Source organism: Rhinopithecus roxellana, chromosome 13 (genome assembly GCF_007565055.1).
Source record: "Rhinopithecus roxellana isolate Shanxi Qingling chromosome 13, ASM756505v1, whole genome shotgun sequence".
NCBI classification, from domain to species: Eukaryota; Metazoa; Chordata; class Mammalia; order Primates; family Cercopithecidae; genus Rhinopithecus; species Rhinopithecus roxellana.
The window spans coordinates 63892343-63900563 of record NC_044561.1 but is presented as its reverse complement, the minus strand read 5'-3'; positions in this window follow the sequence as shown (position 1 = coordinate 63900563).

The window sequence follows — 8221 nt, the reverse complement described above, 5'->3', positions numbered from 1 at the left end:
AATGTGCATAGATGAGCTGGGTGACATCTTTGAATTTTTAAATTTCTATTTATCTATGTTTTTTCTTTCAATTAATTTGATGCTAGTGAGTTGTGACATATACTCATTGATACTGATACTTCAAAAAAATGCCACTGTACCTCTAGACTTAAAAATATCATCAATTGAAGAATACTCTTTGAAATACAAATAGTAGTAGTACTTATCCAAACTTGCCTTTAATAAATGTGATTAAAAAATACTCAGAAATATCATCTGTATGCATATATTTTATTAGTGTAGGGTTTTCCTTGTCTGTAAAGCTAATGGCTATTTCACCATAATGTACTTATTTTTCTAAATATAGTGATGTTTTATAAAAGGTAATAATTACAATGTGACATGTTCTGATTTTTCTGATGGGACACTTTTAAAGAATTATTTAAGTCTGGGCAATTTAATTTCCTTAATCATGTTCAGATATCAATGATGCATAGAATATTTATCTGTCTCCTATAAAGTTAAAGGAAAATGTGTTCTAGAATATGTTCCACGTGAATGAAATATAATGACCTTTAAGTAAAACACAGACAGACAAAGCCAGACGCAAGGGATTTTTTCATAAAAAATATACTTCAGAAGTGTATTTGACGGATTATCTTCTACATCTTTATTCTTCGATATCTCATGAAATTCAATTCACATGTAAATATCAAGCTTCATACAACAGTGAGATACATTTGACTACTGTTTAAATGTAAAAATTCAAATAGAGTATTTCTAATCTCTTCAGGCTTTAAATGATAGGACTGAGCAAAAGAATTAGAAAGAACTAGTGGTTTATGTAACACATATGCTAATGCTTTTGAAGGGATGCTTTTTTTCTCTTAGACCAAAGCAGGAGCAGTGATTAGTTTACGTTCAGGGAAATCGGACCATCTTCAACATCCCTGTTACACAGCTATTCCCTGCTGTCTACAGCTAAAACTCTCAGGCAAGCTTTGGCATGAGAGTCTACTTTATTTTGCTATAACCATATTTTCTTTTTAAAATTTGCTATTAGTCTACCACCTAAATTTCCACTTAATTATAATAAAAATAATGTGGAATTACTTGTAGAATATTTTGTACAGGCTCTTCATAGTCTTCTCAATTTCAACTATTTTAAGGTTTTAATTATTCTGATTTAAAATAATTTGCAGTTATTTGTGTGATAACTTGTGTAATTTTTTAAAGTTACTTAAACCAGAAACATGTAAGTACTGTTGTTATTTTGATGTTTTTCTAATATTAATGTGCATATATCATATAAATTATTAAAATGAATTTTAATTTCCCTTTTCAATCATCTCCCATTGAAAGCTGAATCTTGAGGCTACCGTCTCCAAGTAGGTGGAGTATTTGATCCCTTTAGCAAGGCAGTGATTTTGAAATTCGGGTTTAGACGGAAAGATATTTCAAGCTCCTGAAGAACAAGTTTGAAGGATTCAGAGAGGAGAACTGCACCCTGGAATGATGCCTATGCCAGCTGGACTGTGTGATTTGTGTTCTTTAGTAGAAGGATAACATGACATAGCAGGAATAATATTGTCCTTTTCTTTCTGGCATGGATCAAGAGAAAAGAAAACACAAGAAAACAGACAGAAGGTAAGTGGCCAAAATTTTTAGCTCTTCTCTCCCATCTCTTGGTGTAGCGTTTGATAATTTGAGCTGAGGAAGAATGCAGAGTGGTTTTGACTACACAGTGCAGTCGAATACAGGGATGGGATAACTTTTCATAGCAGTCCTGATGGTGTCATAGCTTGCAGGACAGAGCTGGTCGAAGGCTGTAGCAGAAACTCAAGAGTTTGTGAACAAGGGACAGTTAACAGCTGCAGGGCCTGTTTTTATAAATAAAAATTTACCGGAACACAGCCACATCCATCATTTTATGTAACTACCTTTGAGCTTCAAGGGCAGAGTTAATTTTTTTTTTTTTTTTTTTTTTTTTTTTGCAACAGAAGCCATTTGCCTGCAAGTCTAAAATTAATTACTCTCTAGACCTTTAAGAAAAAGTTTCTAACCCCTATTCTAGAGCTTTGACAGGGCACAAGGTAAGGTACAGTATAGCAGTCCTGAGCAAGCCTAGAAGGAACAGGTCACACATTAAACCACCTCCAAAAATTGCCAGATATGGGAAAGGTATTCTTGGAGCAGACTGTACCTCAGAAGCAGTGAAGTATGACAGAGGTTCCTGCTGGCTTCCTGGGGCCAGTTGTGCACATCTCTTCTCAACAATTGCATACTGGAAGTTTTAGAAGTTATCATAAGAGTATTTAAACCATGGAAACTGGCAAATGCGACAAGTCAGATTTTTATTTGTTTGCAGATTTTTCAGAGAGACAATTTTCAATCATTTAGTAGTACACCACTGCTCAGAAAATCAAAGAGGAGGTAGAGCTCACAGTGTTTACGGTTGTACAAGGCTCTCAATGATATCCCAAAACTCATCTTAGAGAAGTGCTAGAGGAAGGGCAGAAATTCAAGTGAGTACGCATTTTTATTCAAAAATAGTAAGAATTACTTATGGTTTTATTACCCAAGCCTAGTTTTTAAAACAGATGTTTAAAAGTCATTGATTTAGCTAATTGTTCCTTTATGTGCTTCTGTTACCCTGCAACTGGGTTCCTGCACCAAACCAAATCACTTAATGAACTTGTTTCTACACATAGGATTTTAGTAATAAAACATTATCAAATTCATAATGTTTATGTGTAGAATATACATTAAATTTTATTAAATGGGAAGTATACACAGATTTTATGCTCTTTTTAAAGCTTAAATACAACTAATGTCTTCTATAATATTAAATACTCTTAAAAGACCATTAATTTAAGAATAAATCCACAAATTTTCTCTTTTTTTTTATAGTTTTAGCAAGATGCTCCCTCCAACCTCCCTGTTCCCAACATTTAAGATATGTATACAAGAAGAAATTAGGGGAATTTACTACCATCCATAACTTGGGGGCTTCCAACTTTAATTCTTAACGTATCAATTTTATAGTTTCTCTTTAATACATTGATGTAAATTTGCCTTCGCAGCACACAATACACACACTTCCAGGACTTTAAGGATCCCTTTGGGGAAAAAGTTCTGTATTCACAAGTTGACAAACTTTAAAAAGCTAATAATACAGATTTGAAAAGCAAAAATGTAGATTTTGAAAATACGGAGATTGAGTTCATAATGTAAAACACATATTCATAAAGTGTTTAACTATAAGGGAAATCACAGACAACACGGCAATCATCTGAAAGGTAATTCAGATACACAGCTGCAAAAAAAAAAGAAAAAAGAAGTTCTTCAGAAGAACAAAGGGTAATATCGCAATCAAACAGTAACGCATGGAGGAATTTTTCTGCTAGCTGAATGTTATATTTTTAAACCTGTATCTAAAGTTCTGTTGATGAAGTGGCATATGAATTTCTCATCATATTTTCACACTGGGGATAGATAGCATTAATTCAATTATTTTTCATTGAAGAACATTGGAATTCATTAAAATATTAAAAAATGAAGGTTTCCAAAGTATTACAAAAAGTGAATATTCTATTACTAGGCATGTCTTGGTGGAGATTATCAGCCACCTAGAGATGAGGCTCTTTTCCACCTAGGGATGATGAGAAAAGCTCTAATAACGCCTTCTCCAAAATGCTGCACACTTATTAGTCTATAATTCCGTAATTCATTTTTTTCAGATACAAGTTGTATATACATGATATCTGGCTCCGTAAACGAATTTACCTCCCAATCATTTAATTTTAAACCCACAATTTTTGCATGTTTTAAAAAACGTTTAAATCCCCTCTGTACAATTTTGACTTAAATTTCCATAGTTCCACAGTTCCACATGGCTGGGGAGACCTCACAATCATGACGGAAGATGAAAAGCATGTCTCACATGGCAGCAGACAAGACGAGAGAGCTTGTGAGGGAAACTTCCCTTTTTAAAACCATCAAATCTTATGAGACATATTCTCTATCACGAGAATAGCATGGGAAAGACCCGCCCCCGTGATTTAATGACTTTCCACCAGGTTCTTCCCACAACACGTGGGAATTGTGGGAGTTACAATTTAAGATGAGATTTGGGTGGGGGCACAGCCAAACCATATCAGATAGATTTTGTATGGCTTATATATTTTATACCGCTTTCCCCTACAAACCTAATACATCACGCTACGTATTTTTAAAATAAGACATGCAATATAAACATTAAGTATCATCTTGACAAATACCAATCAAAACCTTGCATTTTCCTACTGGGATCAAGGAGATAATTTTAATGTAATTTAGAACCCCACATGGTTAACAAAAACAAATGCATGCAAAGTTAGGCTTTGAGGTTTTGCTTAAAATCTTCTTACTCATGTTTCGAAAACTTAAAATTTTCTTCGTATGGTTCTGTAATTTAAACCTCTATATAGTAAATGTTTGCTTGGAAGTCTCCCAAACAGAAGTCTCTTAGACCTTGCTATCAATGATCATAATTCTAATCTAACAAGCTTACAACTTTAAATTCTGTGCCATTCCAAATTCTTCAAAAATAACTCAAATCCTCTCTTTGTAAATGAGATCACACAACAAGTTAATAGGGAGTCAAACATTTAAAAATTCTCTGCATCTATTAAATGCCCCTTTGTTAAACTTCATCTGCATTTCAAACATAATATTTATTTTACTCCTTTGGAGCTGTTATACTCTGGGCATAACACGGAGAGTGGTCCGGGAAAGGGGCAATGTCTATATTTTTGCCAAGAGATTTTAATCATTACAGAGGAGTTTTTGTTTTTGTTTGGGATCTATGGTTACTTCTCTGAGTTTTTTTCTCTCTCTCTCTTTCATGTTTTCTGCTACAGTTTCTTATTAATATTTTCAGACTCTTCACATGTGAGGAGATCAATTCATAATGACATGTCTTTTATAATCCCCATCTTCTGCAAAATACATGTTCCCATCTGTTCATAAAATTTGTTCAGGTTTTTGCTTAGATTGGGAGGGTGGGGATGGTTTCAGGATGAAACGCTTCCATCTCAGATCATCAGACATTATAATAGATTAGTATAAGGAGCACACAATCCAGATTCCACGCATGTACAGTTCACAATAGGGTTTGCACTCCTGTGAGAATCTAATGCTGCTGCAGATCTGACAGGAGGCAGAGTTCAGGCAGTAATACTCGCAGCTCACCTCCTGCTGTGTGGTCCATGGCCTGGGGGTTGGGGACCCCTGTCTTAGATGATTCAGGATATATAGTATTCCAGGAGCCATCAAGGGAAAGTGGAGATGATGGTTACTCTCTTAGGGTTATCAGTTCTACCACTTAACATAGATTAAGAGATTAAACATGTTTAACTTAAGCTGAGCATGGTAAATTTTTTTCCTAAACTTTAGACAGCAGAGCATACACAGAAAGTCCATAAAACAGATGGATCAAGTTAGAGCACATAGGGAAAAACTGGTCTTGCTCTCTCTCCCATGTTCTCCTGCTTTCTTTCTCTATCCTGGTCTATCACATCATTCTCTCTCACTATCTGTCTTTTGGTCTATCTCCTGAAGAGAGGTTAGGGTAAAAGAAAGACTAGGCAGAGAAACACACTGAATCTATGATCCCTACTTGAAAATGACAAAATATTTTCTGAATAGAAGACAATGCAGAAATAAAACTTTGTGGAAGGGTGCGGTGCCTCACAGCTGTAATCCCAGCATTTTGGGAGGCTGAGGTTGGTGAATCACAAGGTCAGGAGATTGAGACCATCCTGGCCAACATGGTGAAACCCCATCTCTACTAAAAATACAAAAAATAGCCGGGCATGATGGCGGGCGCCTGTAGTCCCAGCTACTTAGGAAGCTGAGGCAGGAGAATCACTTGAACTCAGGAGGTGGGGTTGCAGTGAGCGGAGATCACACCACTGCACTGCAGCCTGGGTGGCAGAGTGAGACTCCATCTAAAAACCAAAAAGAAAAAGAAAGGAAGAGAAAGAAAGAAAGGAAGAAGGAAGGAAGGAAGGAAGGAAGGAAGGAAGGAAGGAAGGAAGGAAGGAAGGAAGGAAGGAAGGAAAGGAGAAAGAAGAAAGAAACTAAAACTCCATAAACGAAATCACCACCCCAGAAAGAAAGAAAGAAAGAAAGAAAGAAAGAAAACCCTAAAGACCGAACACCCCGAATAAAGACCTAATCACTACTGACTTCCTAGGACTGCCGTCCTCCCTTACCCTCCTTCCTCCCTCCTTTCTTTCCCTCCTCTCCTCCCTTTTTCTTTCTCCTCCTTCCTTCCTTCTCCCTCCTCTCTCCCCCTCTTCCCTCCCTCCGCTCCTTCCTCCTCCGCCCTTCCCTCCCTGCCCTCCCCCCCCCTCCGCCCTCCCTTCTCCCCTCCCATTCTCTTCCTCCTCCCTTCCTCCTTCCCTCTCCTTCCCCCCCCCCAGTAGAAAAAAGTTGCAATGAATCTTTTGCTGTAGAAGAGACAAGGATGAAAATTGAAAGGACGACGTCTACCAAGCAATCATACAATTTGAACACTTCCTTCTCCCTATAGCCTACCTCCTCTGTCCAGAGATTCATGCTTTTGCTGATACTGCCAAGAATTTGCCAAACTCTTGCTAAAAAAGACTACAGATCAGATGTTTTTGGAACATGGATTTTGTCATTTACTTAAGATACAGGAAGTGCTGATGGGATTAATCACCAGCCTGAAGCATAAGATTACCACTGACAATTGTGATAAGTGTAAACATTTTAAACAAAATTCTCCTGTGTTTGGAACTTACTTCATATCAAAGTTTTAGTTACATTAAAAATCTTTATGCAAATACCTTCTACGTACATCTCCATAATGCCTCTGATTATTTCTATAAGTGAGATTACTAAGAGTAGAGAGGCAAGCTGCATGTGAACTCTTGAGACAGACACCATGGTGTTGAAATCTCACTCTAATACATGTCAACTGTGAGCCCAGAGTTCATTTACTTAACCCCTCGGTACCCCAGTTTTCTCATCTGCAGAAGAGAAATAAAAATAACTATTTAATAGACTTGAAAGATTATACAGGTTAATATTTACAAAGCATGTAGCGTAGTATTTTGACCACAGAATAAGTCAAAAGCATTTTTTAATATTTTAATATGTGTTACTGAAACACGTTCCAGAAATTAGTTGCAGTAGTGTTACCTTTTTAACAAATTAAAAAAAAAAAATTAGATTTTTGAGATAGCCTCTCTGTTACTCAGGCTGGGGTGCAGTGGTGTGATCATAGCACACTACAGCTTCAGACTTCTGGGCTCAAGTGATCTTCCTACGTCAGCCTCCTGAATAGCTGGGACTACAGGGGTGGGCCACCACACTGGGGTAATTTTTAAATTTTTTGTAGAGACAGGGTCTCACTGTGTTGCCCAGGCTGGTCTCAAACTCCTGGCCTCAAGCTATCCTCCTCCTGCCTTGGCCTCCCAAGTGCTGAGATTACAGTTGTAGTTGTAATTGGTTTCAACATGGTAAATATGAAAGACCAATTTTCAACATTCTTAACACCTCTTATAGATTCATTTTTATTCTCCTTTTACAATATGATAGAAAATATAATCATGTTCAAATTTGCAATTTTTGGTTTTTAATATTTTTTCTTTCATAATTTATTCTTTACACTTTTTCATTTGCAGTACTATTTATTGTAAAAGTTGTCAAAACAAAAATAGGGGTACAAATATTTTTTACTGTTTTAATTTACTTTCTTTTTAAATTTCCAACTTTTAAGTTCAAGGGTACATGTGCAGGGTGTGCAGGTTTGTTAGATGGGTAAACACGTGCCATGGGGTTTGCTGCACAGTTCATCCAATCACGTAGTTATTAAGCCCAGCATCCATTAGCTATTCTTCCTGATCCTCTCTCTCCTCCCACTCACCCCCCCTGACAGGCCCTGGAGTGTGTTGTTCTCCCCACCTGTCCATGTGTTCTCATCATTTAGCCCCCACTTATAAGTGAGAACACGTGGTATTTGGTTTTCTCTTCCTGCATTAGTGTGCTAAGGATAATGGCCCCCAACTCCATCCGTGTCCCTGCAAAGGACATGATCTCATCCCCTTTTATGGCTGCATAGTGTTCCATGGTGTATATGTACCACATTTTCTTTATCCAGTCTATCATTGAGAGGCTTTTAGTTTGATTCCATGCCTTATGCTATTGTGAATAGTGCTGCAATGAACATACG